General features: G+C 44.9%; 1 long non-coding RNA gene across 1 annotated transcript in view; it reads left to right on the forward strand.

Annotated features, from left to right (window-relative positions):
- The window catches only part of LOC121033554 (uncharacterized), an 85406-nt gene extending 64205 nt beyond the window's left edge, over positions 1 to 21201 (forward strand). Inside the window, exon 3 of the long non-coding RNA XR_005791988.1 lies at positions 20994 to 21201. This is a non-coding gene — a long non-coding RNA (uncharacterized LOC121033554). The remainder of the gene's footprint in view (positions 1 to 20993) is intronic.
- The last annotated feature ends 864 nt before the right edge of the window (positions 21202 to 22065 follow it).

Consider the following 22065-nt stretch of genomic DNA (forward strand, 5'->3'; position numbering starts at 1 on the left):
CTATCCATTCCAACAGCCTCCCCGTACGCCCACCCATACGGCAAAATCCGGGACATGAAATACAACCCTTTTTAGTCTCCTTCGTGGCTGGCGTCCTTGGTGTGATGAAGCTCCACCGGTTAGATGTGCTTGAACGAAATGTCAAAGCGCCAAGTGTGGGGCAGGCCCTCCTCCTACGCTCTTGCTCTTGCTTTGCCTAGCGTGGTCATGGTGACATTACTGGTGCAGCATTGAGGTCACTAGTCACTAGCTCGTATTCTGGGGTCCAGCCACTAGCTCTGTGGCGTCAAGAGACTGCTGTGACGGTGACAGCAGCTTCTTGCTGTGTGGATCGCGGGCCCCAGGAGAGGTCTGGCGGCCAGCTCTCCGTCCTCCCTCTGCATCCATGGCAGTGGTAACAGCTCTCTGATCTGCTCTGAAAGTCTATTCCGGAGTCTCAGCCTAGAGGTTGCTTCTCCATCCCTGTTAATGACTTTATAAGCACCCAGTTCCCTATATTTAAGCCCTTTCTGTTTACGTGATTTCCTACGTGCAGTTAAACCTTGACTAATTTAAGGCCTACCTTCAGAAAAAATTCTGAATTAAATATTAAATCTAACTCTGTGTGTGTGTGTGTGGGTCTGTTTATATCTACACCGCACATATACACATGCATGATGCAAGGATGCTTCAACATTGGAAAATCTCTGTATGCAACTGACTCTATTAATGGGTATAGGAGAAAAATCATTAAATATCATAATACGGAAAAAAAACCACATTTAATCAGATTAAACAACTCCTATGATAAAAACTCTCAGAAAACTAGGAATAGATGGTGATTTTATTTTGATAAAGGCTATAATTATATTAGTTAGGGTACAGTGAACTGCTACAAGAAAAAGTGGTTTAAAAAACAACTTCTCTCAGGGCACCTGGGTGGTTCAGTCGGTTAAACGTCCAGCTTCAGCTCAGGTCATCATCTCACGGTTTGTAGGTTCGAGTCCCGCATTGGGCTCTGTGCTGACAGCACAGCTTCAGGTTCTCTGTCCCCCCTCTCTCTGCCTCTCCCCAGCTTGTACTCTGTCTCTCAAAAATAAATAAATATTAACAAACAAACAAACAAACAGCTTTTTTCTTTCTCACTTAACCATCTCACTGTGAGCAGCACAGGTCAGGGGGATGGATGGCTCTGTTCCATGTCGTCACCCAGGGTTCCAAGTTTCTTCCAAGTTACAGTTCTCCCATTCCATAGGGATGTCATTGTCTTCTGTGGAAGCTAGGTGGCTGCCATGACCAGGTTCCAGCTGTTAGGAGAAAAGACATCACGAAGGAGGCATGAGAATTGCCTTAAGTCCCAGACCCAGAATGACTCATATTTCACATTCCAGGGATGTTAGTTTAGACACATGGCCTCATCAAACCGCAAGCAAGTCTAGGAAGTGGGCCAAGCTCTAACTCAGGGCTGCTGGGCTAGGCCTACCTTAGTCATTTAAAAGGGTACCCTTGGCAACAGCTCACGTCATTCCCGGGACCTTCAAGACTTAGAGGTGAAAAGAGAGGACCTGAGTGAGTCATGGTTAGTCATGACCTGGAATTTTTTGAAGTCCTGCTCGGTAGGGCTGCTTCCATGCTCCAAGGAGTCCCTACATGTATATGGGCCACGTTGGCTGGTTTCCTAGGAGCTACTGAGGGGGCTGAGGGATGAATCCAAACACGAAGGGGGTAAGGCATCCCGGGCTGACCTCCAGCACTGGGAGAGAGGACACGGCAGGATACCAGCAGAAACAGTGCCCCCTTCGCAACCCTATCAGACTGCTTTGTGCCTCGGTCGTTTCAAACCTTCCCTCTGGAAGCAAGCTGCAAAATCTGAGCAGCCGCTGTGGTGAAGCATTCCTCGATCACTCCCCCCTTCTCCTACCTCACTTCCTTGACTTTTGCTTCCCTAGGGTTGCTTGTCTCCCCACTAGAGTGTTGGCACGTTAGCTTTAGCTCTGGTATCATTTTCTAGGAAAAATGCACTGGGGAGACCGGAAGGCCAGATTAGGGTGAACAAGTAGGAGTCTCTATATCCAAGGCCCACAGAAAGCATCTTGTACAAAGGAAGAGCTATCTTTTCCTTTCCTTTTTTTTTTTTTTTTATTGAAGTGTGGTTGACACATGATACATTAGTTTCAGGTGTGCAACGTAGGGATTCCACAACTCTGCATGTTATGCTATGCTCACCACAAATGTAGCTACCATTTGTCACCATTCAATGCTATCATAGTATCATCGACTGTATATATTCCCTGTGCTGTGCCATTCTTCCCCATGACTTGTTCATTCTGTAACTGGAGGCCTGTACCTCCCATTCCCCTTCACCCATTTTACCCATCCCTCCAGTTTGTTCTCTGTATTTATGGGTTTGTTTCTGCATTTGTTGGGGTTTTTGTTTTTTAGATTCCACGTATAAATAAAATCAAGTGGTACTTGTCTTTCTCCATCTGAGTTATTTCACTCAACATAATACCCTCTAGGTTTATCCATGTTGTTGAAAATGGCAAGATCACATTCTTTTTTATGGCTGAGTAACATGCCATTGTGTATATATTTTACATCTTCTCTATCCATTCATCTATTGATGGACACTTGGGTTGCTTCTTCATCTTGGCTATTGTAAATAATGCTGCAGTACACGAAGGGGTGCATTCTCTTTTGGAATTAGTATTTTTGTTTTCTTTCACAAATAGTCGTGGAATTACTGGATTATATGGTATTTCTACGTTTAATTTTTTGAGGGACCTCCATACTATTTTCCACAGTGAGTGCACCAATTTGCACTGCACAAAGATTCCTTTTTCTCTACATCTTCACCAACACTTGTTGTTTCTTGTCTTTTTTATTCTAGCCATTCCAGTCGGTGTGAGATGATAGCTCAATGTGGTTTTGATTTTCATTTCCCCGATGATTAGTGATGTTGAGCTCCTTGTCACATGCCTGTTGGCCATCAGTATGTCTTCTTCGGAGACGTGTCTGTTCAGGTCCTTTGTCCATTTTTTAAAATGTTTATTTATTTGGAGAGAGAGAGTGTGCATTGATGCACACGCATGGGTGGGGGAGGGGCAGAGAGAGAGAGAGAGAGAGAGAGAGAGAGAGAGGGAGAATCCCACGCAGGCTCCGTGCTCAGTGTGGAGCCCAGCTCAAGGCCCCATGTCACCACTGTGAGATCATGACTTGAGCTGAAATCGAGTGTTGGACACTTAACTGACTGAACCAGCCAGGTGCCCCCCTCTGTCCATTTTTAAATTAGATTATTTGGGGGATTTTCTTTTGAGTTGTATAAGTTCTTTATATATTTTGGATATGAACCCGGATTTGGATATATCATTTACAATATCTTCTCCCATTCAGTAGGTTGCCTTTTTGTTTCGTTGATGGTTTCCCTCACTGTGCAAAAGCTTCTTATTTTGATGAATTCCCAATAGTTTATTTTTGCTTTTGTTTCTCTTGCCTCAGGAGACATACCTAGAAAAATGTTGCTAGGGCTGATGTCTGAGAGATTACTACCTATGTTTTCTTCTAAGAATTTTATGGTTTCAGGTCTCATGTGTAGGTCTTTAATCTAGTTGGAAGGTTGTTCTTTGTGGGTTTTTTTTTGTATGCTCACAGTGTAAGAAAGTGGTCCAGTTTTCTCAGAACCATTGATTGAAGAAACTGTCTCCTCCCCATAGTATGTTCTTGCTTCCTTTGTTGTAGATTAAACCCACCACGTAAAAGTGGGTTTATTTCTGGGCTACCTAATCTGTGACATTGATCTGTGTGTCTGTTTTTGTGCCAGTACCGTACTGTCTTGACTACTACAGCTTTGTAGTATATCTTTAAATCTAGGATTGTGATGCTTCCAGTTTGGTTCTTCTTTCTCAAGACTGTTTTGGCTGTTCAAGGTCTTTTGTGATTCCATACACATTTTAGGATTGTTTGTTCTATTATTATTGAGTCTGTAAATTGCTTTGAGTAGCATGGACAATTTAAGAATATTAATTCTTCCGGGGCACCTGGGTGGCTCCATTGGTTGAGTGTCCGACTTCGGCTCAGGTCATGATCTTACAGTTTGTGAGTTCAAGCCCTGCATTGGCTCATTGCTGTCAGTGTGGAGCCTGCTTTGGATCCTCTGTCTCCCTCTCTCTCTGTCCCTCTCCTGCTCATGCTCTCTCTCCCTCTCTCAAAAATAAATTAAAATGAAAATTTTTTTTAAATATTTTTTAATGTATGTTTATTTTTGAGACAGAGACAGAGCATGAGCGGGGTAGGGGCAGAGAGAGAGAGGGAGACACAGAATCCGAAGCAGGCTCCAGACTCTGAGCTGTCAGGACAGAGCCTGACGTGGGCTCAAACTCACGAACTGCGAGATCATAACCTGACCCGAAGTTGGATGCTCAACTGACTGAGCCACCTAGGCACCCCCAAATTAAAATATCTTAATAATTAAAAAAAGAATATTAATTCTTTCAATTTGTGAACATGTATCCAATGCACTCCAAGAAATATTCCAGCCAGATTTTTTAGGATCTCTACCATCTTCTAAAATGTCCAAGAAAAGGGATGCCTGGGTGGCTCAGTGAGTTAAGCATCCGACTTCGGCTCAGGTCATCGTCTCACGTTTCGTGAGTTCAAGCCCTGTGTTGGGCTCTGCGCTGACAGCACAGAGCCTGCTTGGGATCCTCTCTCTCTCCCTCTTTCTCTGCCCCTCTCTGACTCATGCTTTCTCACTCTCTCAAAATAAAGAAATAAACTTTAAAAAATAATAAAAAATAAACAAAATGTCTAAGAAAGGATGCATGTCCAGGAATATCTAGATTCATCTTGAAATAAAGAAGAGCAAACAAGGAAAACTCACCTTCCCAGATATCAACACATACTATAAGGCCATAGTAACAAAAGCAGTATGGTAATTGTGGGTGAATAGACTAGCCCAATGGGATAGAACAGAGAACTTGGAAATAAACCTTTGTGTATAGGAAAGATGATAAAGTTGGCACCACACCAACTATAGATGGACTAAATTTCTAAGGAAAGATAAAACTATCAAGTTAAAAGAAGAAAATGTCGGAGAGTGTCTTTGTGATGAGGAGTTGAAAGATTCCTTAAGCAAGACCACGCCAACCACAAGGCAAAATAGTTAATGGATTATATTTCATTTAGATTAAGAGTTTATTTTAAATAGGCAATGGGGGGGCGCCTGGGAGGCTCAGTCGGTTAAGCGTCCGACTTCAGCTCAGGTCATGATCTCACAGTCTGTGAGTTCGAGCCCCGCATCAGGCTCTGTGCTGACAGCTCAGAGCCTGGAGCCTGCTTCGGATGCTGTGTCTCCCTCTCTTTCCGCCCCTCCCCTGCTCATGCTCTGTCTCTCTCTGTCTCAAAAATAAATAAAAACATTTTAAAAAATTAAAAAAAATAATAAAATAAATAGGCAATGGGGATTAAGGAGTGCACTTGCCGGGATGAGCACTGGGTGCCGTGTGGAAGTGTTGAATCATTACATTGTACATCTGAAACTAATATTACGCTGTATGTTAACTAGAATTTAAATAAAAACTTAAAAAAAGGTAATTTATTTTAAGTAAACACAATAGGTAAAGTTGACAATTGGGTTACAGATAGGGAGATTTTTACATCATTAAAAAATGACACAAAATGATCCCGGGTGGCTCAGTTGGTTAAGCATCCAACTCTTGGTTTTGGCTCAGGTCACGATCTCACAGTTGTAAGATCAAGCCCTGTGTCAGGCTCTGTGCTGGGCATGGAGATTCTCTCTCTCCCTGTCTCCCTGCCCCTCCCCGACTCATGTGTGCTCTAAATAAATAAATAACCTTTTAAAAAAGTGACACAAAATAATATCTAGATTATAAAGTAGATCCAATAGAAAAATGCGCGAAGTTTATTCGTAGGGAATATCTAAATGGCTAGCTCGACTTCATTAGGTGACTAAGACATGCAAAATAAAATGAAATAACCACTTTACAGCTACTAGGTTGGCAAACATCAGGGGAGAGAGTCAGACAATACCAAGTGTGGTCTCTGGAAAGCAGTTTTCCAGTATTCAGGAACCTTGCATATACCCCAAGACCCATCCAGCCTGCTCCTGGGTCAGTAAATATGCCAAAGAAACTTGCTCACAACCCCTGAAGGGACAGGTCCATGGGCGTGCATCTCAGCCCTCGTGTGGTGGTGGGAAAGTTGGAGACAACCAGGCTTTTATCGACAGAGGAATGGAACATGTGCTATGGACTAGATACAACCTATGAAATACTTTCCAGCAGTTAGGTGCTATGAATTAGGTATGCACGTGTGCCATAGATAGATCTTAAAATCAGAGCGTTGGCTGAAAGAAGCAGATTAAGATCTGTGGCTTCCTGGGGCGCCTGGGTGGCTCAGTTGGTTGGGCGGCCGACTTCAGCTCAGGTCACGATCTCGCCGTCCGTGAGTTCGAGCCCCGCGTCGGGCTCTGGGCTGATGGCTCAGAGCCTGGAGCCTGCTTCCGATTCTGTGTCTCCCTCTCTCTCTGACCCTCCCCCGTTCATGCTCTGTCTCTCTCTGTCTCAAAAATAAATAAACGTTAAAAAAAAAATTAAAAAAAAAAAAGATCTGTGGCTTCCTAACATCATTATGTGGCCATGATGATATGGCCTCCGTATATTCTTACAAGGATACCAACCTATGCAAGAGTACTTATCAAGTCCATTGAAGTGGGTGTCTACAAGGAGGGAGAAGTATAGGGGTGGGAACTGAATGGGAGAAAAAACCCAGAAGACTGATGATGGTAGGTGCTGTGGGTAAAAGCGAGGAGTAAAATTAACTCAATTTTCTGCACCTGCTTTCTTTAAAAAAATTTTTTTTTCAACGTTTATTTATTTTTGGGACAGAGAGAGACAGAGCATGAACGGAGGAGGGGCAGAGAGAGAGAGAGAGAGAGAGAGACAGAATCCAAAGCAGACTCCAGGCTCTGAGCTATCAGCACAGAGCCCAACGCGGGGCTCGAACTCACGGACTGTGAGATCATGACCTGAGCCGAAGTCGGGCGCTTAGCCAACTGAGCCACCCAGGCAGCCCTAGAAACAAGCTTTTCTAATTCTCCTACTGCATATTTATTCCCAAGGCTCAAGATTAAAAAGCAAGTACTTGTTTTTGCCCTTGTTTTGTGTCTCCCCTCACTGGCTCCTTGCCTTTTCCTCTTGGTTCCCAGCGTTCTCTGGTTGTCCTCTCTATTTTGGTGGGAAAGTCCTCAGACAATGGAATTAACGCGTAAGCCTTCCCGGTTGGATAAGTGAGAGGGCAGGAATTTGCCTATCACTGCAATAATCCAGCAACAGCAGACCAGTAAAATATGCTGCTCCCTGCTTAAGGCCCTCCTGTGGGTCCACATTGCTCTCTGGATAAAGTGTCTACATGACATTCAGGTCCTTCCACAGCTGCTCCCCGGTCAGAGACCTGGCCCCTTGCTTTTGCCACTTTAAGTGATAAGATGTACTTCTTTGACGAGGGGCACAGCTATGGTCGCCCCTTTTCGTTTTTAAATGTCAATAATAAATGACCGCAAACAAAGTAGTTGAAGTGAAAACTAAGTATGGAAAGAATTTAAAACGTTCTCTTGTGTCTCCTGAGTTGGCAACCGGTGGCAGGGGCCAGGTCCACCGTCGTCGGGTGTGCTCCTCCCTGCTCTGCCGTGAGTCACAGCTCCTTTTATCGCCGGTTCCCAAACTCAGCAGCCTGGCAGAGAACAACCACCCTGCCAGCGTGAACAGGCCACAAAGCCCTCTCAGCAGTAAGCCCTGTGCGGGCAGTCTCCACTCTGTCCCTCCGGATCCAGTGTTTTCCCTTCTCCACCCTGCTTCGCGCCCTGGCAGGCTGACCTCTTGGGAAAGCAACACCGGGCCCCCTTGCCCCCCGCTTCTGATTGGGTTCGGCCAGCGGAGAATGAGCCTGCTTCAACGTGGCACGCATTGGCTACCAGGACCCGGAATGATACAAGCCTTGGTCCCATCAGGTTCTCTCCTGGAAGGCCACCCCATTTCTTTGTGGCAGTTTTATCTCTAGAGCCTCACTGTCCTTTCCCGCAACACAGCTTCGGTTGAAGGCCAGCCTGGTTCTCCTGAATAATCTCAGGAAATAGGAGAGAAAAGCTCGAGGGAAAGCCTACAACTGTTTGCGCTGCTGGAATCGGCTTTGCTAAATAAGCAGGTGCCCTGGGAAATGGCAGCCTGAATGGGATTCCCCTTGGCACTCTCCCCCTGTGGGGCTGCTTGCCTTTCATTTGTACGTACACAGGAAGTCCACTCAAAGAACTGTTCCCTGGACAAGGACACGTGCTCCAAGGGGACCAGTGCTTTCCGCCCGGATGTGGGGGAGTCCTGGTATCAGTGGCTGTCCTCCCCACCCCGGGTTCCAGACACTCTGTTGATTCACCTTCACCAATACTTGGAATTCCTCCAATTTCTCCCCTCTCCCTCATGGTGCTTGCCTGCGTCCTTGCTGTACTGTAACCCTCTTCCACACGTTCCTTTAGCTAACTTCTGCTTTTCGCAGCAGGGAGGTCTGCCTCCTACAGGCAGCCTTCCTTAACCTAACTAGTTAAGTCTAAATTAAACCCCCTAATATAGTACAGTACCTTCTCACACTGTGTTGTAATGACCCATTTGTCTCTTCCACTGAGACGTGAGAAAGTAAAAATTAGGTTGGACTTTCAAAATTTGCCTGGCCATTCATCAGGCTGGAAGAAAAGACGCAGAAAAAAAATATGAGTTCCAAAGTTAACGATAAATATTTCTCTCAGGGACACTGCGCCTGTAAAGCATCTCAAAAATCCCTTCTTGGAGTGAGTACGGCTTTCTTACTCATGGAGAAACTTTTCTCTGAGATCACAGAACATCAGAAACTTTGCTGTTTGGAATTGTGTTAGTAAGAATGAAACATGCACTTCAAAAAAGGAACGATAATAGGGGCGCCTGGGTGGCTCAGTCAGTTGAGCGTCTGACTTCAGCCCGGGTCATGATCTCGCGTTTTGTGGGTCCGAGCCCTGCGTTGGGCTCTGTGCTGACAGCTCAGAGCCTGGAGCCTGCTTCGGATTCTGTGTCTCCTCCTCTCTCTGCCCCTCTCATGCTCATGCTTTGTCTCTCTCTGTCTCTCAATAATAAATAAATGTTAAAAAAATTTTTTTAAAAACAGGAACGATAATTATGTGAAGTGATAAAGGTGTTAACTAAAGCTATGGGGGGTAATCATACTGCAATGTATAGATGTACAAATCAACAAACACGTTGTCTACCTTAAATTCACACAATGTAATATGTCAATTATAATAAACAATTTTTTTTAAAAAAAGGAAACATCCCACTCTTGCCCGGAGGGGTCAAAGTCATTGACATAGAGAGATAGCCTCCATTTGCAACCCAGGTGCCAAGCTTCGGATCAGAGGTTTCCCTGCAAGATTCCAGAGCTATTGTAACTTTATTGTTTCCAAGGAAACGGGTCCCTTGGTCCATTTCATAGTCCAGGACTTCTTATGATGCCTTCATGCACAGCCTTGCTTTGCCCTGAGTTATCAAAATACTGCTTTGTTGGGGCGCCTGGGTGGCGCAGTCGGTTAAGCGTCCGACTTCAGCCAGGTCACGATCTCGCGGTCTGTGAGTTCGAGCCCCGCGTCAGGCTCTGGGCTGATGGCTCGGAGCCTGGAGCCTGTTTCCGATTCTGTGTCTCCCTCTCTCTCTGCCCCTCCCCCGTTCATGCTCTGTCTCTCTCTGTCCCAAAAATAAATAAAAAACGTTGAAAAAAAAATAAAAATAAAAAATACTGCTTTGTTTACGTTCAACCTAAACTCCTCCCTGCCTCCCAATCTCTAACCCTGTCTTTTCCTTTATTTGGTGGACACCCTGCGGTTGCTCTGGTGTGCAGTTCCTCGGCAATATGTCAATGAACTTGACTTCATCACACTGAGGTTTGTTCCTGGTGGTCTCGGGCTGATTAAGTTAAGATAGCAGTTCGTCACAGCACCTACTAAGAGCAGCATCTGTGAAATGGGTGAATGAGTGAGTGAGTGATCCATCCCCCTAGCGAGACTAGCGTGAGGCAGGAAGTGTGCCCACGGCTCTACCCAAATTGGATGGTTTAGGTCAAGATCTTGGAGTCCCAGCGATGTCCGAATCCCAGCTTGCCATTTTACTAAAGCTTGTGATCAGGATAGGTTTCTTACTTCTATGACCTTCAATTTCCTCATCTCCAAAGTGACGATGGTGTTTCATTGAGTATAATCCGCTCTCTCTTACAAGGTTGTAATTGTCAAAAAAGATTGTCCAAGAGTTGGAAATGGACAAAAGAGATTACTGGCTGTCCTTAAGGTGAGTGCTGGTCTTTGTGTAGAGGGTCTTATGATTCCATAGGGGTGGGCACATTTCACTTGCTGTTGCCTAGGCTTTTTTTTAAACAACCCTCTAAGGATAGAAATTAAGCTGAGAAAACCAATGGTAACATGTCCTATTTGCAGTAATGCAAACAATTCCTGTTCATAGGAATGCCAGTTGATCTTGTCTGGCAGGGAATATAAATGTTTATAATTCCAATTCTTATTGGAACCAGTTTTAACATCTTACTGGTTTCCTCTCAATTAATGGGTTGAATAAAACTTTTGACGTGTTCATTTCACATGTGCTTGCACCTGAGTCATGATTTTACGCAGAAATTATAACGTAGCATAATGAGGAGCAGTCACAGACGTAAAATGCTTACTTTGTCAGAGACCCTTGAGAAATAACTACGATGATTACTTCGTCGGTAGACCGAGGTGGTAGACAGAATGTGCCAGCAGACCGGCAAGGGCCTAGGGGTCGATACAGAATCAAGGCCAGGGAAGCATCGAGGAAGGAATAACTCTCTTGGAACACACGTGACTGAATGGATAAGTTTCTCCTTTTCATCTTGGGTGTCTCTTGGTTTCAAGCACAGAACTCCACCTGGAACAATGCGGGGGGGAGGGGGGGGAGCTTGGGCCACAAAGCATGGGTTCAACAGCCAGGAAGAGCAGACATGTACAGGGATCTGAGGACATCTTTACGCACAGAGGTCTCTCCAACTCTCAGATCTGTTTGTGGGCTTGATTCTCCACTCCTGCACATTGACCTTGTCCACACAGCCAGGGATATGGCTGCTAGAGCTCCCAAGCCTCCCTCCCCAGGGCTAGTACCAGGACAGAGGGACAGACTTTCCTCAGTTGCGGTCCCTAAGTCTTCCAGGAATGACTCTAAGTGGCCTAATTTAGAAAGCTGCCCGTCTCAGAGCATTTGGTTATGGTCGTGTAAGAAAAAGTCATTTGCCACGTGAACCACATGGTTAGAGTTGGGGAGGGAGAAGATCTGGGAAGAAGAGGGAGACTGCTAATCTGAGAAGTCAGAATGTTCCTTCCACTTCCCTCTCAGGATTGGCTTAGAAACTGAAGTGTAACCTGCGTAGAACTGGTCAGGTTGCGTTGCAGGGGGGATGCTGGAGGGAAAAGCGGGAACAGCAGGGTAGCAGCTGGCACACCTTGCCAGCACCATGATTTTGCACAGAATATGTTGTATGGAGACGTGTAGAGTGAGTTAGATAAGCGATGGGTTCATATAGATGTACTTATTATCCTGTATATGTAGTCAGTGTGCTGACCTCCTTACAAGTCACAGAAGGCCCCTGGCAAGGTAAGGTAGTCTTCACTTTCCCCTCAGTTTCAGATAAGGAAACTGAGGCCCAGAGAGGTCATATAGCCCTGAAGTAGCGGAACCAAATTGGAGACAATGGAACGAATGGACTTTGGGTTTTATGAGCATGGACATGACTCATTACTTTGTCAAAATAACGATGCCACAGTGAATATATATGGAAAGAGAGTGGGGCTGACCCTTGTAGAAGCCCCAGGCAGATGAAGACTGATTCACTGGGTACAGGAAGAAAGCCTCAAATAAGGACTGGTGCAATCAGGCAAGGGAACGCCTGGCTGGCTCAGTCAGTAGAGCTTGCAACTCTTGATGTCGGGGTCGCGAGTTTGAGCCCCACGTTGGGTATAGAGATTACTTAAAAATCAAGTTTTTAAAAAAAATGTTTATTTATTTTTGAGAGAAAGAGTGCGATCAGGGGAGGGGCAGAGAGAGAGGGAGACAGAAGACCCAAAGTGGGCTCTATGCTGAGAGCAGAGTGCCCGATGCAGGGCTCAAACCCACGAATCGGGAGATCATGACCTGAGCCCACGTCGGGAGCTTAACCAACTGAGCCACCCAGGCACCCCTTAAAAAGAAAATGTTTTTTAAAAAAGGAAGTGGAAATGAAGCCTGAAATGTCGGTTAGCGAGATAGCTTTTCTACAGAGATAGTCATTACACGGTGAGACTCCGACCTTGAGCAGCAGCTAGATATTTGAATGAAAGGGAAATAGTCTTAGAAGGGGCCTTTCATGAACTTTTTAGCACTGGCCTATGGTGAAGGAATAGAATGACCCTTTTAATGCTCTGTCTTCAGGACTGGTTCTGTGACAGCAGTAAAAATGACTTTGAATCAGTTTAGAGAGTTCCATTATTCTCCCCAGGTGGTGGGCATGCCCTGAAAACAGCGAAGCTGTCAGGGTAGTGATCCTGTTCCTGGGATCTGGGCATAGTTGAGACAGGCATGTTTTCTGAACCCCAGAGCAAGACGTATAAATGGCCAATGATTTTTTAAAATGGTGTTTTGCTATCTGTTTTTGGAAAAATCTAGAGCCGGAATAGATCGTCACATTTGCTGATAAGAAAGAGGGGCGCCTGGGTGGCTCAGCTGGTGAAGTGTCTGACTCTCGATCTCAGCTGAGGTCTTGATCTCAGAGCCATGAGTTCAAGCCCCGCGTTGGGCCCCAGGCTGGGTGTGAAGCTTACTTTAAAAAGAAAGGCCAGGAAGAGAAAAGAAAAAAGAAACCTGGGCCATGTCATCAGCAATGACATTGGAGACCCTAAGAGAAGGGCTGGCAAGACAGGGAAGAGTGATACTTTTGCCAGGTGGCTGCGACAGCCTCAGTGTAGCCCATCCCTGGAGTGAAAATAAGGCAGTCCAGAGGGCAAAGGGGAGACAGCTGATCAAGCCTTCAAGTCCTAGAGCAATGGTAACAACAGAAAGGGACCAAGTGAAAGCTAAAGATTAGGCCCTCTTTAAGAGATTAGCATCCATGGGGTGCCTGGGTGACTCAGTCGCTTAAGCATCCGCCTTTGGCTCAGGGCATGATCTCACAGTTCATGGGTTTGAGCCCGGTGTCGGGCTCTGTGCTGACAGACCTGGAACCTGCTTCAGATTCTGTGTCTCCCTCTCTCTCTCTGCCCTTCCCCTGCTCACGCTCTGTCTCTCTGTCAAAAATGAATAAACATTAAAAAAAAATTTTTTTTAAAGAGATTATCATCCAAATCTGGCCGGTTTCAATTTGAAAATTATGTCCTGCACTTTTCCTCTTTTATGTACCTTCTGCAATCTTGTATTTTCTTATGAATGCAAATTAGCTAAATAGATGGTAAAGATCCACTTATACTAAAGTGTGAATGACTATTTGAAGCCAATGGGTACACTCATTTGGAAGAATAAATGTCTTTATCCAAAACAGTTGAGAAAACAGCTGAGATAGTTGGAAACTGTTAGAAATAAGCCCACCGACCCAGTCAAAGGAGGGACTCAGAGACTTGGAGCACAGTGAAGTGAAGCTTTAATCAACGTTCTTGGCAAGAGTGGGTGTCTGATGGACAGGCACAGTCCAGGCAGTCACACAGTTTATCTCCTAGCATGCAAGTCCCTCCCCTGGTTCCTCATTGGCTGAGTACTAGAGAGGTTATAGCCTTACCCAAACGTTGCCTATGCCCATGTAAGGCAAAAGGTAGTCTTATTAGAGCAAATGTGCATTCCCTGAGGTGATACAGAGACATTCAGTCCTTCCTCCCTTTGTTCTTTGGCCCATGCTCATTGAAAAGTTCCTCCCAAGAAATAGAGAGGGGAAGAAGAACCAGGAAGCGAAGTGTCTAAGGGTTTGGGACTCCATTGTGATGGTGGCGTGGGGGGCGGGGAGGGTCGGAGGTTAGTACATATTTCCAATAGGTTGTAAACCTATTGTTAATTAGACAGCACAGCTTTTATCTGGTATTTCTGAAAATGAACCATCAGCCTTACTTCTCACAGGAACTCTCCATTAATGGTATTGATCTACCATAACCAGAGAGGAAAAAACTCAATAAGGATAGAAAAGCCAGTAGACATGGTTCAATAAGGAACAATCAGGAGTGGGAGACTAGAGTCAGAGAAGGAAAGAGTGGCGTTCTCCATATGGACTGAAATGATTGGAAGCCCATTGGAAAGAACAGCTGTAAAAGAGGAAATTCAAATTATTAAAGGACTATCTTTGGCATTTTCCAATCAAAATTCTTGAAATATATCCAGTGAAAGGGACAAATAAGGGGACTGGAATTTGCTTATGGGTTTTGCAGGTGACAGAAGGAAGTAGCTCAATCACTGCACCTCCAAATTAATATAGTTGTAAAGTTCCCTTCCTAACAGTAAAGAAATCCAATGCCTGTGGGCAACTGCTCAAATTTTGACTGTTGACACTTCGCCCTTGCCAGCAAGAGATCAACGGACTCAACAACGCTCTGGGACATTTTGTGAATACTTTTCATTTGACAGGAGGAACCACCAGTGGTGAGATACACTGATGGGGAGTATAACTTGATGGTGAGGACATTCCTCCTTTCTTCCTTTTTATCACCTGATAATTGTAACTTTCTTTTTGCTACAATCTGCTGGGGGAGCCCTTGATTTCCCTCTGCTCTCCCATGCGATCCCACAATGACATGATTGTGGGTTATTTTACTTGGAGTGTTTCTCAGCCTCTCAATATGAGCCATCGTCTGCCTCTAAATGCAAGCCAACCTATGCTTTGATGATCTGCAGGATTTTTTTTTTTAATATAAATTTCCATGAGCCTTATAATAGCACCATATGGTGGGTGATGGGGATTTGCAGCGGTGTGGTTTGCAGCCGATGGCCAAGAAGGAATTCTTGAGACATCTTCCGGTGCAAAAAAAGGTGGTTTTATTAAGGCACGGGGATGGGACCCATGGGCAGAAAGAGCTGCACTGGGTTTGTGCAGAGCAATTGATTATATACTGGAGAGTTGGGGGAGGTAAAGACAATGGAAATTTCCAAAAGGGTTTTCACATGCTAAAGAAGACTCCCAGGATTCTGGAGGCCTAGCTATTGTCAAGCTGAGGTTGTTTTTCCCTCCAGCAAAGCCTTAATAACATGAAAACAGTTGGGAGTCCCTGAGGGAACGTGTTATACTCGGCCTGCCTCAAGTATTTGTCAGTGAGCTGCAAGTTCTAAGGAAATTTAACTTTATCTACATCTACTTTTTGTCTTTGTTCCCCACATCGGCGGGTACTGCTGTCATCCACATTTTTCAGATGAAAACAGTGAGGCTCCAAGAGAGAGTTGCTCCTATGACAACAAAGAGGCAAAGCCAAGTGTCCCCTCGAGCCCACCGGACCCCAGAGGCCACTCCGCCACAGCTCTCGCATCCCCAAAATGCTCGCTTGATGAAAGTTGTTGTAAGCAGACTATTCGATAGGGACAGCAAAATGAAAACTTCTTCTGCCCGACATCTGCCAATTCACTAACTCTTCTCTACCTCCTTAAAAATGAGTGATGTTCACAAATGCTCATCAGGAGACTGTTAGAACTTAAACACTGTCTACTGACATTGGAATAGTCATACTTTCGGGGCTCTGCTATGCACATAAATCGGGCATGCTTTTTTATAGCCAGAAATAATTTACCGTATAATACCTGCCAGTAAATTCAAGCATATGATGGCCCTAAACGTGTCTCATCAGGAAGTAAACCATTCAGCTGTAAGAAGGGCACAGCAGGTATAAATAAAGGCACCCACCTTTGCATCAAGATGAATCTCCACGAGCAATTTTGTTTCTTTTGCCTTCTATCCCGTGGTGAGTGGGAAGCCTGGTGAAGAGAAGGGTCAAAGCCCTTTTACTTTGCTTTTAATTCTCCAAGATTCACAAGCCCTTCGCTGGTTGGAATGCAGTTCTCGCAAAAATGAGCTTTCTACGTGTCCAGAGATACTTGTCAAGTTCTTTTTTTTTTTTTTTTTAATTTACTTTTTGTTTTGTTTTAATTCTGTGCCCTCTGGAGTGGAGAGAATAGGATCTCTTTGTTTACTGCTCTTTGGTTTTTTGCTTTAGGTACTTTTGTGTTCTTTCTTCAGCAGTTTCCAACCTATAGAAACCGACTTGAATGCCGATTTCGAATCCAGAAAGAAACGTCAACATGTGGCAGCGGCTTCTTTCCGGAATTCCCTCTCTTTCCTCAGACTGGAGTACAAAGGTGCATTATAGATTTTCTGTAGAGTGATCTTGTCTCCTTTTAGACTCTGGCAAAACCAAGTCTTAGACCTATGGAGAAAAGTCTTCAGGGCCTCTAACCCCCTTATTTCCTTGGATATTTATATTGAAAAAAACTCTTAAGTTCATTTATTTATTTTTAGAGACAGAGCGGTGGGGGGAGGGACAGAGAGAGAGGGAGAGAGAGAGAATCCCAAGCAGGCTCTGCACTGTCAGCGCAGAACTCGATGCGGGGCTTGAACTCGTGAAACCGTGAGATCGTGACCTGAGCCAACACCAAGAGTTGGACGCTTAACCAACTGAGCCACCCAGGTGCCCTGGAAATCTATACTTTAAAGAAATTCTTCCGATCATATCATAGGTTGGCTCATATTTAGAGGCTGAGAAACCCTCCAAGCAAAATAACCCACAATCATGTCATTGTTGTCTCGCATGGGAGAACAGAGAGAAATCAAGGGCTCTCCAGCAGATTGTAGCAAAAAGAAAAGTTCCAATTCTCTGTGAAATTTAGACGGTTTTCTTTGGACAGATGTTTTCCTTTATAGGAACATTAAATTGTTGTTGCCTTTTTTATGTCTCTGGAATATTTTGCCTGGTTCAGTGATCTATCATGCTGGTTATTTGGGCTTAGCTGCTGGGGAATTGGAAGAACTGTGCACACCACTTGAAATGGAATACAGTCAAGAACATTCTACCATGAGACCCGTGGCCCCAGCTGCCCCGCCAACGCCCGGTGTGACCGCAGGGAAATCTCATCTCTTTCTGGGTCTCACGTTCCTTGTGAGGAGGATGCTGAGGTTGGGTTCGTCCTCTGTTTCCAATCTTGCGTGGGGCGTTTTGCCAGGTGGTGAGTTGGGAGGGACACACGCTGTGGGCGCTCGTTGGTGGTGCTTGTGGCCTTTCCGGAGTCTCAGTATTGTTGCAGGACAGATGAATATGGAGATTGTTTCTTCCTTCAGCAGTGGCATAGCTGGTATGTATAGTACACTTTCACTTTATAAAGAGCTTTCGCATTTGGCATCTCATTTAACCTCCGAAGCTCACTGTACCATAAACTGAGGGGAGGTATAGAAAAGACACCTGCACTCCCACTCGAAAGGTCTGAGTAATGTCACCCGAAGAACCTAAAAATTTGAGCAGGTGATCATATGTGTACAGATAGGGAGCCATCCATCCATCCATCCACCCACCATTTATCCTTCTGTTCCTTGACGTGTGGAACCCATTCCCTAGCATGAAGGCACATAGGGCATTTGACCTCATCCATCTGTTTCTTCTTTTAAAATTATTTTGTTTAGGGGCACTTAGGTGTTTCAGATGGTTGAGTGTCTGACTCTTGATTTTAGCTTAGGTCATGATCTCACGGTTCGTGAGTTTGAGCCCCACGGCAGGCTCTGTGCTGACCCTACGGAGCCTGCTTGAAACTCTCTCTCTGCCCCTCCCCTGCTTGCTCTCTCTCTCTCTCTCAATCTCTTAAAAATAAACAAAAAAATAAACATTAGAAATTTTCTACGAGTTATGCCAAGTGCAAGGAGTCTTTGTAACAACCAGGACTCGGAGCAGCTCCTCCGAAAATTCCCTCCAGCTATCTCTTTGTAGTCAAATCCTTAATTCTTGGCAACCACCGATATATTCTCTGTCCTATAGGTTTTTGTCTTTTCCAGAATGTCACATAAATGGAATCACATAGAGTGTGTTTGAGGCTGGCTTTCTTCACCTAGCAGAATGCATTTGAGATTCACCTGTGCTGTTCACGGATCAGCAGTTTACTGTCTTTTTTGGCCGAGTAGTTGTTCATTGTGTGAATGTGCACTGTTTTGTTTTTAGTTCATTCCCCAGCTGAGGGATATCTGGGTTTTTCCAGGTTCAGGTGATTGTGAATAAAGCTGCTTTAAACATTCAAATACGGGTTTTTTTGTGTGAACACAGATTTTCACTTAGATAAATGTGGTAAGTGTAGGTTTAACTTAAAAAGACATTGCCAAAGAGTTTTCCAAATTGGCTGTCCTATTCTGCATTCTTACCAGCAATGTATAAGAATTCCAGTTACTATGAGTCCTCACCAGCACTTGGTATTGGGGATTTTTTGTGGTGTGTTTGTGTGTGTGTTTGTGTTCATGCTAATAGGTATGTAGTATTTCATTTTCATTGCGGTTTTGATTTGCATTTCCCTAATGACTAATGATGGTGAGTATCTCTTCATGTACTTATTTGCCAATTGTACATCTAATTTGGTGAAGTGATTGTTTAAATCGTTTACCATTTTTAAAATAAGGCTGTTTATTTTCTTATTTCTGGATTTCAAGAGTCCTTTACCTACTTGGGAAACCAGTCCTTTGTCAGATATATGATTTGCAAATATTTTCCCCATTCTATAGCTTATCTCTTTAGGTATTCTCTTATCAGTATCTTTGCAGAGTAAAATGTTCTAATTTTGACAAAGTCTACTTTGTCTACTTTTAACAATGGATTGTGCTTTGGATGTAGCATCTAAGAACTATTTCCCTAAATCCAACTTCACGAAGAGTTGTCTTATGTTTTCTTCTAAAGGTTTAGAAGTTTCATCTTCCACATTTTTTTAGATTTTTAAATTTTATTTATTTATTTTTAAGAGACAGAGCATGAGTAGGGGAGGGGCAGAGAGAGAGGGTGAGAGAATCTTTTTTTTTTTTTTTAATGTTTATTCATTTTTAAGAGACAGAGCATGAGCAGCGGGGAGAGGGGCAGAGAGAGGGAGACATGGAATCCGGAGCAGGCTCCAGGCTCTGAGCTGTCAGCACAGCTGACGTAGGGCTGGGACTCACAAGCTGTGAGATCAGGACCTGGGCTGAAGTCAAATGCTTAACCGACTGAGCCATTCAGGCGCCCCGAGGGTGAGAGAATCTGAAATAGGCTCCACGCCCAGTGTGGAGCCTGACACGGGGTTCAATCCCATGACTGTGAGATCACGACCTGGGTTGAAATCACGAGTCAGAAGACGCACGCTCAACTGACTGAGCCACCCTGGTGCCCCGATTTCCCACATTTCGATTTAGGGTCCATTTTGAGTTCATTTCTGTGTAAGGTGTGAGTATAGGTTCAAGTTCATTATTTTTTGCTCATGAGCTGTTCCAGCATCACCTGTTGAAAACATCATCCAGGTGAGACTTGCAGTGTAATTGCAAGGGTCCTTATAAGAGGGACGGAGGAGGGTCAGAGTCCGAGAAGGAGATAACATGACAGAGGGAGGTTGGAGTGATGTCATTGCTGGAAGGGACCATGAGCCAAGGAATGCACGTAGCCTCTAGAAGCTGGAAGAGACAAGGAACGGATTCTCCCTGAGAGCTATCAAGAAGAACACAGCCCTGCTGGGATCTTGATTTTAGACCTTTGGACACACGTTCAGACTTCCGACCACCAGAACTGCAAGATAATCCATTTGTGTTGTTTTAAGCCACCAAGTTTGTGGTAATCTTTTACAGCAACAATATAAAAAAAAAAAATACAGAAAGCTCCATTGAATTGCCCTCGCGCTTCTATCAAAACTCAGTTGGCTGTATTTACATGGAACTATTTCTAGACTCTACTCTGTTCCCTTTTTCTGTATTTCTATGCTTTTGCCAATCCCACACTGATACATCTTTTTCAACCTGTGCTGAATTCTCTTTATTTCCCTACTTCCTGTCTTCAGGATGTGAAAAGCTGGTCAGCGGTCATGAGAAGGAAACAGAGATAAAAATCACACAATGACCAGTTTCAAGGTAGCCATCTGTGTTGGGTCTCTAGTGCCGAGTAACAAATCATCCCAAACCTAGTGGCCTAAAACACCAAACATTTATTTTTTTTATTTTTTTATTTTTTTTTCAACGTTTATTTATTTTTGGGACAGAGAGAGACAGAGCATGAACGGGCGAGGGGCAGAGAGAGAGGGAGACACAGACATGGAAACAGGCTCCAGGCTCTGAGCCATCAGCCCAGAGCCCGACGCGGGGCTCGAACTCACGGACCGCGAGATCGTGACCTGGCTGAAGTCGGACGCTTAACCGACTGCGCCACCCAGGCGCCCCAACACCAAACATTTATTATCTCACAGTTTCTGAGGGCCAGGGGCCTGGGTGCAGGGTTGGTCATGGAGCCCCGGTCGAGCTGTCTGTCCCGGCTGCAGTCATTCCACGGCTTGACTGGGTGATGATCTACTCCCAAGGTTACTTGTGTGGCTGTTAGCTGGCCTCAGAAAATCTCCTTCCAAGGTGACTCACATAGCGGCTGGCATATCTCAAGTCCTCCTACATGGGCCTCTCCATAGGCTGCCTGAGGGTCCCTATAACATGGCAGCTGGCTTCCCTTAGAATGAGCGAAGAGACAAAGGGGAAGGGGACTCACCTAAGACAGAAACCATTGTCTTTTCCTAACTCGACCTTGGATATGATATTGCGTCACTTCTGCCATATTCTATTCACTAGAAGCGGGCCACCAAATCCATTCCACACTCAAGGGGAGAGGCATTTAGCTCCAGATCTTGAGGGGAGGCTCTCCTAGAAGGTGTAGACATATCTTTGAAAGCACTATAGCCCGCCCTCTGGCCACAAATTCTTTATATTCCTCCCATATGCAGAACGTACTCATCCAGTCCTCAAGCGTCCCATCCCGTCACTGCACCAGCTTGAAATCCAGCATCTCGCCATCCGAGCGTGGCCCAGGCGAGAGGCTCCACAGGTCTAGTTCCTCAAGGTCAGCGCCTCGAGTATGGTTCTTGTGATTCGCAAAATGGAAGAAGCAGGTCACCTGCTCCCTCCCTCCCAACGTGTGGGGGTAAAACAGGCAGAGGGTGAGTGTCCTAGATACTCCTATTCAAAAAGGGAGCAAACAGAAAGCGGGAAGGAATGAGTGGGCCACGGCAATTACAAAATCCAGTCAGGCAAATTGCCATCCAGGTGCAGGTTCCTTGGCTGGGACTCTGGGCCTGGGAATAATTCTCTGTGGTTCCTGACTCCCCTCTCAGGGCCCTTGGCTCTGCCCTCCCCGTCCATCTTCCCTTCTCAGGAAGGCTAACAACGTTTGCTCCATTTTCCTAACCCAAGTTCATAAAAATTTCTCCTATGTTTTCTTCTAAAGCTCTAATAGTTTTACATCTTGCGTTTTAGTTTATTTTTTAAAATTTTGTTTTAAGTAATTTCTATGCCCAACATGGGTCTCGAACTCATAACCGGAGATCAAGAGTTGCATGTTCCACCGACCGAGCCAGCCAGGTGCCCCTCATGTTTCAGTTTTTGATCCATTTGGAGGTCATTAAAAAAACTTTAAAAAATGTATTTATTTATTTTTGAGAGAGAAAGAGTGCACGTACATGTGTGTGTGCGTGGGGGAGGGCCAAAGAGATGGGGAAGGGGGAAACAGAGGATCCAAAGCAGGCTCTGTGCTGACAGCAGAGAGCCCGATGCGGGGCTCAAACTCACAAACAATGAGATCGCGACCTGAGCTGAAGTCGGATGCTTAACGGACTGATGCTTAACCTTTTTTTTTTTTTTTTTAAGTAGCCTCCACAGCCAGCATGGAGCCCAACATGGGGCTTGAACTCAGAACCCTGAGACCAAGACCTGGGCTGAGGTTAAGAGTGGGATGCTTAACTGACTGAGCCACCCAGATACCCCTTTATTGAGGTGATTTTTATATGAAGTGTGAGGTAT

This window comes from Herpailurus yagouaroundi, unplaced genomic scaffold, assembly GCF_014898765.1.
Source record: "Herpailurus yagouaroundi ecotype Mexico unplaced genomic scaffold, PumYag 159, whole genome shotgun sequence".
NCBI classification, from domain to species: Eukaryota; Metazoa; Chordata; class Mammalia; order Carnivora; family Felidae; genus Herpailurus; species Herpailurus yagouaroundi.